Here is a 10,956-nt window from a genome sequence, read left to right on the forward strand (position 1 = left end):
TGGGGCTGCGCGATCCGCAAGCGCCCTCCTGGAGCTCCCGGGCCGCCCCCCTCAGGTCTCCCGGGTCGCGTCCTGGGTTTCCAGCCCCGCGCGCCCTGAGCTCACGGTGGGACCCGCAGTCCCCCTCTCGCTCCCGGTCTATGGCGAGCTCCGTCTCTTGCCCTCGAGGTGGCTGGGCTAGGTCTCCCCTTCATCCAACAACCTGCTTGGGACGGGGGTTTGAGGCGGGAGTGACGGTTGTCTGGTGCACGTCCTTTGGCCCTGTCTGCCTGCGGCCGGACTCCTTCCTCTGAGACCAGGGCTGCCCGCGCATTCGGCGGATAGAAAGGGTCCGGGATGGGTGCAGCCTGCAATGGGGACAGCGGCCAGGTGGACCTCCAAGGTGCAGCCACGCGCCTGTGGGTCACAGTCGGGGACGAGTGGGACTCTCTGTGGCGCAGGGATTGACCCCTCCATTTTCCTCCCCATCACTCCACCAGGGAAGAGAACAGTGGAAGCCCCTGACACGATGGGACGACGGGACGGTGGGGAAGCGCAGTGCTGCCCCCAGGTTCTGGGACCACCAACCTCCAGGTCTGCCCAGAGCTATGCAGCCTGTTCAGCCAGAGGGATTTCTGATTATTTAGTTAAGCTGTAAGAGTTTGCTGATGGAGAGGGGAAGCCCAGAGAGGGAAAGTGACTTGCCCAAGGTCACCCAGTGACCAGTCAACTCTCCAGCTCCCAGTCATTTGCATATCCCTGTGTAGCCCCAGGAGCCGCCTGGGGAGGTTGCGATTTGCAGAGGGGAAGTGTCTCCAGCCTCCCCCGGGGGACCTGATAACTGGGATGGTTAAGAGGCACTCTCCCACCGCGGCTGGTCCTCCTGCAGTCACACTGTGACCGAAGCTCAGCAGGAATCTTGGTTGCCACTTTGGAATTGAGGAAGGAGGCTCTGGGAGCTTCTGAGAGCTCCAAGCAACTCCAGATTCATCCGTGGTGTGTTCTCTGGGGATCCTGCACTGCCCAGCCTGTGGGCCAGGCCTCCTGTGCCGCTGCAGAGTTGCGGGAACGAGGTGCATGGAGAGGCAGGGATGGGCATGTGGCCGCTTCTGTGCAGCTTCTCAGGGAGGGGGTGGCTGAGATGTCCCCAGGTGTGTCGCTGGCTGGCTGATGCAGGCAGCTGCTTCCCACAGTGTGCCCTACTCACAACTTGGTTCTGCATTTGCAGAGGGAGCCTGTGGTCCTGTGGACACCAGCCCTAGGGGTCACCTCGTGACTATGTCAGGAGTCCTGAATTCAGAGTGACAGCCGTTCTCTTTAAAGAAAAGTTCCCTTTGCTCCTCACTACCTTGGGAATCCAGTTTCCTCTACGCATACCCGGCCACCCACCCCCTTCTCCCAGGCACTGAGGGGGCCCCCACCCTCAGAGGGAAGGAGGGAAGAGCTCTGGAAGGAAGCTGCGATGGGGGCAGGGAGGGAGAGGGGAGGGAGCGTGTTTGTGCTCCTCTGGACTTTGCCTTGCAGCAAAAATCCCACCCAATTATGGTACTGGGGGAAACCTGGGCTGCAGGTGGGGTGGGCGACTGAGCCCAGCCTGAGGCACGCAGACTCTTGTTACCCCCACCTCCCCAGCAATGAGGCTCAGGGATTAGAGCCTTGGTGATGGGGAGCCCCCCAGAGGATGCCAGCTCTGCACACACAAAGTAGGGCAGCCTTGCCCACGGACAGGATGGGCCTCATGACCTCACTGAAGGGGGCAGGTGAGCGCAGACTGCTCAGTCCTGCTCTCCTGCCCCTTGGTTTCCCAAGCCCCTCCTCCTGGCTGCTTTCTTCTCCCCCATCAGGCCCCATCCTCTGCCAGTGCCACCTGGGTAGTGGACACACAGAGCCGGCCGCTTCCCAGGCTGCGGAAGATGAAGGGAGGAGCAGACGCCCAGGCCCCAGGCAGGAGGTCAGCCTGCCCAGACCCAGCTCTCAAGCGAAGGCTCCTGTTTCTGAAGACTTTGGATACCAGGGAGCCAGGGTAGGCTGCGTGGAGGAGCGGGCGGAGACTTCTGGAACTAGCTCCTGGGCACCTGCCTGTACCACGTGGGGTTCCTCCTTCCCTCTGTGAGCCTCCTGAGAGCCTCGGCTCCAGAGCAGCCAAGTCAGTGGGACTGGGCTGGGGTGGGGTGGAGAGCAGAGCGGGGGAGCAAGGGTGGGACCCCAGCTGGGTGTCAGGGGCCTAAGGGGCTGCCCTTGAGTGTCTTCGAGGCTCGGGTGATGTTGCCTACAGCACCTCTTCTCCCTTGCTTGAGGTGCAGCGGAAGGTGAGGGGCCTCCCTGGAAGCGCCCTCTGCTGTCTCCTAAAGGGAGCTATCTCTGACCAGCATGTCAAGGTCTATGTCCCCACCTGACCATTGCGCTGGGGACTGGGATGGGGTAGGTCGAGGTCAAGGCATAGGGCAGGCTCCTGGGGGCATGCCGGGTGGGTGCTGAAAGGTAACTGAGACCCGGCTTTGTCTCCACAGACCTCCTTGTTGGCCAGGACACAGACCTACATTCCAACAGGTAGAATGGGGAGGTGGGTGAGACCTTTACAAGCCAGCATCAGGAAAGGGCTCATGGTCCTCAGAGACAGCACGTGTGAGAAGGCCTGACAACTGGGCAGCTCTGGAGCTAAGCCCTGAGCAGCCAGCCATGTGTTTAATGAAACAAAACTTCTCATGTATGGATGGTGCTGGAGGGAACATCATTTCTGGCCTGCTGGTGGGCCCAGGGAGCGTGCTCCCGCCTTCCAGAATAGGCCCCCAGGTGAGAGGAGGCGCTGCCCACCCCAGAAGCTTTGTAAGACCCCTGCTTGGGTGGGGTAAGCCAGGTGGGAGGGACATCTCCCATGGGCAGTTTGCTTTGTGAGGTAGTGAGTTCCCTGTCTATAGCAGGTGTGAGTCCCTGTTATGGGTGGGGCAAGCCAGGATTTCAGACACTAACTGGTCATCTTTTGCTCCCTTCTTTTTCCTCCTTTGAGCAAAAATAAGTTGGGGGAAAACAGGGAAGGGGTTTGGGCAGACAGAGAGTTCAAGGCTCTGGGGGCTTTCTGGCTGAGGGACCCCGGAAGGAACAGCAGCAGGACAGGATCAGAAGACAGAGTGCCCCTCCACGCTCAGTTCCACTGGAACTTGGTCCCTTCTAGAAGTTTCCCTGACCCTCCTTGTGGGGGTCACTCTTTGGATGCCTTCTCCACAGACAGTGGGTTCTTGAGGTTGGCCAGGTATGGTGTGGTACACACCTGTAATCCCAGCACTTTGGGAGGCCGAGATGGGAGGATCACCTGGGCTGAGGAGTTCAAGGCTGCAGTGAGCTATGATTGCATCACTGCACTCTAAACTGGGTGATAGAGTGAGACCCTGACTCAAATAAAATAAAATAAAATAAAATAAAATAAAATAAGAAAACAACTTATAGTCATTTTTCCCCCAGTTCCTCAGGCTAAAATAAATACCTAAGGGCTTTGTTTATTAAGTAATTAGGTCCAACAACTTAATGATTAGTAGCTATTGAAAAAAAATCATATTAGTTAAAAATAAATCAATCATGTTTTTATTTCATCCTCACTTAACTGCAGTTACTGGCCCTCCAGAAGCAACACCCTTACTTGTTGTTCAACGTCCTGGCTCCCAGGCCATACAAGGTGATGTTCATGCAGGACAGGTGACCCTTGAACAACACAGGTTTGCACTGCTTGGGTGACTTACACATGGATTTCTCCTGCCTCTGCCACCCTGACACAGGAAGACCAAGCCCTGCTTCTATCTTCCTCCTCAGCCACTCAATATGAAGACCATTAGGATGAAGACCTTTATGAGGACCCACTGCCGCCTCGTGAACTGTGAGTCTGGCTTCTTTTCTAGGTTTTCTGAGCAGGAGTTTCCTTTCTTCAGCTGAGTTTATTTTAGGATCACAGTGGATAACACACATGGCATGCAGCGTATGTCCTGACTGACTGTGCATGGGATTGACAAGGCTTCTGGTCAACAGGAGGAGGCTGTTAGTAGTTTCATTTCCAGGGAGTCAAAAGTTATACTCAAGTTTTTGACTTTGCAGGGGGTTGGTGCCCTTAACCCCCATGTTGTCCAAGACTCAATTGTACTTTCTTTAAAACAAAATTTTTTTTGTAGGGACGAAGGTCTCACCATGTTGCCCAGGCTGGTCTTGAACTCCTGGGCTCAACTGATCCTCCCACTTTGGCCTCCCGAAGACCTAGGATTACAGGTGTGATATTCTGCAACACCCTGGGAATTTGCTGTGGCGTCCCAGGGTGCCTTAGCACACAGTTTGGGAACTGTAGCTGGAAAGGGAGCAGCCAGGGTTGGGCCTGAGATGCGCAGGTCAGCTGAACAGAGACAAGGAAAATGGCATGGACGCCGCTTCCCCAAAGCTGCTGTGGTGAGACACAGTCTCTGGGCCACAGACCTATCTGACTCCCACCTCCTGTCTATGGCTGTCCTGTCTTTCTGTCAGTCTCTGTGTGTTTTCCTGTCACAGCCGATGACCCCTCCTGCACAGTTGTGAGTTGCTCTTCCTGTCTGCAGCCTCTCTCTACACTCCTTGTCTCTGTTCCTCTGCCCCGTCTCCACCTTTGTTGGCATTGTTCAACTCAGGCACTGTGGGAATTACCTCCTCTGCGTTAATATCATCATGAAAGCCTGCATGGACATTACTGATGTGGGTATGTCCTGGCAGGGCTTTGCAGCTACGGCTGTGAACTCAGGACTCTCTGTTTTCCTGCGGGTCACCTGCCCCCTGTGGGAGGCTGTGTGTGGGTTCTTCATATCTGCAGCTCTGGGTTCCTGCTGTGTATTTATTCAGACCGGGGTCTGTGGCTTCCCTGAGGCCTCTGCCCAGGACAGGTCCAGTCCACAGAGGTTGTTGCTCTTCCCTCTTGCTGTGCGTGCCAGTCACAAAGCAGGGTGGCAGGGGCACCACCACTGCACTGCTTGTCTCAGTGAGTATCTCCCAGCAGCCCAGTCTGGTTACCTGTCTGCTTCTTACCATTGCCCTGTATCTGTCTTTCTGAGCTTGCCATTATATTTATATTTTAAAAGCCTTTTCTCTCCAGCCTTGATCTCTTATCAAATATCCACTTTCCTTCAGTTCTCCAGAAGGTTCTTTTTTATTTATTTGTTTGAGACAGGGTCTCACTCTGTCGCCCAGGCTGGAGTGCAGTGGTGCCGTCATAGCTCACTGCAGTTTCTAACTCCCGGGCTCAAGCGATCCTCTCGCCTTGGCCTCCCAAAGTGTGTGGTTACGGGGGTGAGCCCCTATGCCTGGCCTCCAAAATGCCCTTATGGTAAATGTGGGTTGTTAGATGAAATGATTTCTTGAAGGCTCCTGGAGTGGAGTGATGACAGCAACTACCATGTGTGCCTGGTGCTCCACCAAGCACTGTCTGGTCAGAAGGAAGCGAATTTCACCGTGTTCTGGAAGTGGAAAAGGCTCAGTGAGGCTGAACGTGGAGGCACAGCCGCCTGAGCCTCCTGGAGTAGCACAGCAGGGCTGGGGTCTCTCTGAGGCTCACCGTCTGTAGAGTATATGTTTCCCTCCAAGATTGGAAGACTGACTGCAGGACTCCAACTCAGAAGGCCATCCTTTCCTGGTTTCAGGGCAGAAGATCGTGCCAGGATGGGGGTCATGCTTGGGAGTCCTTGTGGGCAACGAGGGGGTGGGTGAACACGAGCCGGTCCTTGTGAGCTTGCCTTTCTGAGCTGCCCTGTGGAATGAGGGCAAGGGGCCCAGTGGCCAGACTCCCTGGAGAGTGCATTTGCAGGGGCTTGGGGCACCTCTTTGGGAAATAATTCAGTCTGTTTTGAGATAGTGCTCTCTCCTCAGGTGTCACCCCTTCAACTACCCACCTTAAAGTTCCATTTTGACCCTTCACCAGATCCCACCATGAAAGCAACTGGAACCTTAGGCCAGCCCCTCCTTGTACAGAAAGACTGGGCTCAAGGCAAAGTGGAAGGAGCAATGGGCCCACAGGGCAGACCCTGGTCCCCAGGTCTCAGCCTCCAGGGATCCTTCCACACCCCCACATCGCTTTCTTACCAGGAATGTCTGTTGACTCAAAGCCCTTCACATGCTGTGCCATGGATGCCACCTTTGAGAAGGCTGACACATGATTGTTGTGTGACCATCCCTTTGCAAATCACACTTTGTGTGTTCTCACAGGCAGCTCTTGGATGCCATGAAAATCAACTCTGGGGTCCAACAGACATGTCTTTCTCAGTTGACACCCCAGCCATCCACCTCCCAGTTCCATGCTGTCCTCTCTCCCTTAGGGCATGATGTAGGAGACACATGATCTGATTCTCATTGCAAGGTGACTTCTTGAACCTGCTCTCTTTGCAGGTGGCCTGGTGATGTGTGGGGAACTGTGGACCTTCCTATGGGGAAGAAAAGATGGAATCCAGGAACCATGGAAGTAGGGCCATCAGCCTCTCTCTTTAGCCATGTGGTTAATCCTGGTTGATCCTATGAAATGGCAATGAAATGCTAGAATCACCCAAACACAGAATCATAGGATGCAGGGGAACTGAGTCAGCAGAACCCTCTGGTCTTAGAAACTTATGATTCTCCAAGCATGGACCCACAGATGGAGAGTCTTAGAATCATAAGAAAATCAAATTTGGGAATAAAAGAAAATCGCAGTGGGCCAGACAGGTAGCTCATGCCTGTAATTCTAGTGCTTTGGGAGGCTGGGGCCAGCAGATCTCTTGAACCCAGTAGTTTGACACCAGCCTGGGCAACATAGTGAGACTCCGTCTCCATAAAAAATTAGCTGAGTATGGTGGTGCGCACCTGTAATCCCAGCTATTCAGGAGGCTGAGGTGAGAGTATTGGTTGAGGCCACAAGTTCGAGGCTGCAGTGAGCCATGACTATGCCACTGCATACCAGCTTGGGTGACAGACATATCTCAAAAAAAAAAAAAAAAAAATCACAGTATCATGGAGTTCTGGAATCCTGCAGATTAATTATCCAGAATCCTGGCTCCCAGGCTATGCCTTACTTCCCTGTGAAATGAGGACATTAGACTCCCCAGACTTTCCTGTGGAAAGAGCTAAGTTTTGCTGTCACAGCAGCTCTTAGGGACCGGTTGGTGGCTGCCTGCTGGGGTTCCTCTTCTGGGCCAATACTGCCACCAAGTGGAGATGCCAGAGGAGGGCGGCACTGAAGGGTTCCTGGGTCCAATCTTCCCTTAGAGGCAGTGCCCCTTCTGGACAAGGTTGTGGGTGGTATGAGCAGTGCCTCCTCCCCAGCCCTTGGCTGTCCTGCAGCCCAAGTGGGATTTTACATTGTGGGTATGACCTATCTCATGGGAATGGTGGTGACCACAACACTTGCTGAAGCCTGCATGACCCAGCTGATCCCTGAGACCACAGAAGATGCGATGTTACCATCTTTGGAGCATAATCCAGAGCCAGGGCTCAGAGGCCAAGAGCAAGATTCACAGGGTTACTGTTCACACATGGACCTGGGCCTGGGCCTGGGCCTGGGCAGCTTGATAGTCACGCTCCTCCTGTCTACCCCCATCACCCAGGATCATGGGTCTTGGACTCCCTCATCACTGGAGATGCTCTCCTTCACTCTGGTTCACCCCCAGCTTCACCTTTAGGGCCTCCCCTCGGCCTTAAAGATCCTGAGCTCCAGGGACATGGTGGGATTTTTAGAACCTGATACAAGTGCTACGTGCAGGTGGTTTATGTGGGAACATGGTTCTAGGGAACAGGAGAGTGGGGGAACAGGTGAAGAGAGAAAGCCATTCGGGTATCCATTGGCTGCCGTCTTCCCTGGTTGAAGAGGCTGGGGCCTGCTATGCCTGGCAAGGCACAGGAGCTATGACTCCAAGGAGACAAGATGTTTTGTTTCTTACAAGGCCAAGCCATCAGCCCCTTTGTGGGCTTCCTCCCTAGCATCCACAGCCTGCACACCCCTTCTGACTGTCAACAGCACCCTACTCTCCCATTTCACGGAGGGAAATCGAGGCCATCAGCTTCTGTGTCACAACCTGCAGTCTCTGCAGAGAGTTTCTGTCTCTCCCTCCTCAGAGGGTTGCTGAGGTTGTCCTCCAACCCAATGGGTCCAGAAGCTTCCTTGCTGGTTCCTTCCTTGCTGTTCCTTGCTGGTTGTCCTCCAGCCCAACGGATCCAGAAGTTTTGGCAAAGCATTCGTTCCTGTTCTCTCCAGGCTCTTCTCATACCAGGGTCAGCAACCACCTCCATACTCTCCTAAATCTTCCACCTGCCCCTCTACCTGCAGCTTCCTCTTAGTTCAGAAGCTATCAGCTATTTAAAGTGGTATTACTTCTTTCCATTTCCATGTTTTGTTGCTAGTGCTGACTTTTAACATATTGATGTTGTTTCCTGCAACTGTCCTAAGTTCACTTATTAGTTCCAGCAGATTTATTCTTTTTTGTAGATTTGTTGGCGTTTTCCATGTAAACAATTGTGTTACCCGTGAATAAAGACAGGTTACCTTTTCCTTTAAATTCTAGATGTCTTTCATTTCTTTTTCTTGTCTTATTGCACTGGCTAGAAACTCTAGGACAGTGGCAAATAAAAGTGGTGAGAGTGGATGTGCTTGTGTTGTTCTTGATGTTTAGGGAGGAAACATGCAGTGTTTTATTTAAGTGTGATGTGAGCTGTAGTTTTTCATAGATACCACTTATCAGGTTTAGGAAGTTCACAGCTAGTTCTAATCTGCTGAGAGTTTTTATATAAATATTGGAGTTTATTAAATGATTTTTCTGCATTCATTGAGACAATTATATGTTTTTATTTAGTCAATTAATATAGTGAATTGCATTACTTTATATTCAAATATTAAATTAACCTTGTATCCCTGGGATAAATCCCACTTGCTCATGGTGTATCATCCTCTTTATATATTGTTGGATTGGATATGTTAAAACTTTGTTAAGAACTTTTGCATCTATGTTCCTGAGAAGTACTGATCTAGAGTTCTTTTTCCTTATAATGTCTTTGTCTGATTTGGGCATTAGGATACTTCTGGCCTTATGAAATTCTCATGAGTATTTCCAACTCTTTAATTTTCTGGAAGAGTTTGTGGAAATTGTTATTATTTCTTGCTTAAATGTTTGCTAGACTTCACCAGTGAAGTCATCTTGCCTGGTTCTTTGTAGGAAGGCTTGTAACTACAAATTCAGTTCTTTAAATAGCTATAGAACTATTTTGGTTATTTATTTCTTGTGCGAGCTTTGGTAGTTGATGTCTTTCAAGGAATTTGTTCATTTTATAGAAGTTGAATTTATTGGCATGTAGACGTTTATTCCTGTTCATTTTTTAACATCTATAGACTCTGTAGAGATGTCACCTTTCTAATTGTTGATATTAGTCATTGTCCTCTCTCTTTTTCCTGGGTTGTCTGGATAGAGACAGAAAGCCCATGGGTTGAGCCTGTCCATGGTCTTCTCTTCCTGAGTTCCTAGCCTGTGAATTTTGGATGTGCTCAGACTCCACAAATGCGTAAGGCACTTCCTTGTGATAACTCTGTCCTGCCTTCAGGGACTCCACTTACTTCTATGTTGGGCTGCTTGAAGTTTTCCCACAGCTCACTGATTCTCTTTTCATATTTGCAGTCCTTTTTTCTATGCTATGTCTTCAAGTTCACTAATTTTTTCTTCTGCAGTGTTAAACTGCCATCAATGCCATTCAGTGCATGTGTCCGCTCAGATATCATAGTTTTTATCTTTGGAAGTTTGATTTGGTGCTTTTAAATATCTACTCCTTCTCCACACATAACATGCTCCATCTTTCCTGTCTTCTTGAACATGCGGAAGCACTAGAGGCAATTTTTTGATGTGCTTGTCTATTAATTTTATCATCTGTGTCATCATGTTTGTTTCTATTGCTTGATTTTCCTCCTCATTCATGAGTCACATTTTTCTTCTTACTCACATGCCTAGTAATTTTTGATTAGATGCCAGACATCTTGAATTTTACCTTACTTGGTTCTGAATACTTTTGTATTCTTATAAATATTTTTCAGCTTTATTCTGGAATGGAGTAAAATTACTTGAAAACAGTTTAATTCTTCTGAGGCTTGCTTTTAAGCTTTGCTAGGCAGAACCTAAGCAGCACTTATTCCAGGGCTAATTTTTCCCCAGTACTGAGGCAATACCCTTCTGATCATTCCACCTGATGTCCTATCAATCACTAGATTTTTCCACTCTGGCTATTGGGAAGACAAACTGTTGCTGGCACTGTGTGAGCTCTGAGGATTGCTTCTCTAATTCTTTGAGGTAGTGGTTTCATCACATGTGTGCACTGGCGAGCACTCAGATGGATACATTGAGGAACGCTTCTGAAAGTCTTGGGAGCTCTCTCCATGCAGTCACTCCTGTCTGGCACTCTGCCTTGTGAACCCCAGCCAACTTGAACTCCCTGGACTCAGTCCTCCTCCCTGCTGCAGTGTAAACTCTCTCTAGACAGTGTGGCTAATGTAACTGAGGAACCCAGTGCTGAATTTTAAGTTTAATGAATTTCAACTTAAATGTAGATAGCCACGCATGGCCAGTGGCTACCACCATGGATGGCTCAATCTCTAGTGCAGCTGGTAGAGAGCCTGGGGTCCCTGCTCTTCCTTTGGGAAATGAGCGCTGCACTCTCTGTAGGCAGGACATGTGTGAGCTCAGCTGGCTCTAGTCAGCCTGGAAAACCACAGTGGAGAGCTCACCTGTCTATCACCTGTCCAAGGTGGGCCTTACATTGGCCTAGTTCAAGCTGGTTGCTATGATTTGAACGTTTGTCTCCTCCAAAACTCATATTGAAATGTAATCCCTGAAGTGGCAGTACTGAGAGGTGGAGCCTTTAGAGGTGATTGAGTCAGAGGGTCCTGCCCTCATGAATGGATTAGTCAATTCATGGATCAGTGGATTAATGGGTCATCATGGAAGTGGGACTGATGGCTTTATAAGAAGAGGA

Source organism: Colobus angolensis, unplaced genomic scaffold (genome assembly GCF_000951035.1).
Source record: "Colobus angolensis palliatus isolate OR3802 unplaced genomic scaffold, Cang.pa_1.0 Scaffold511, whole genome shotgun sequence".
NCBI classification, from domain to species: Eukaryota; Metazoa; Chordata; class Mammalia; order Primates; family Cercopithecidae; genus Colobus; species Colobus angolensis.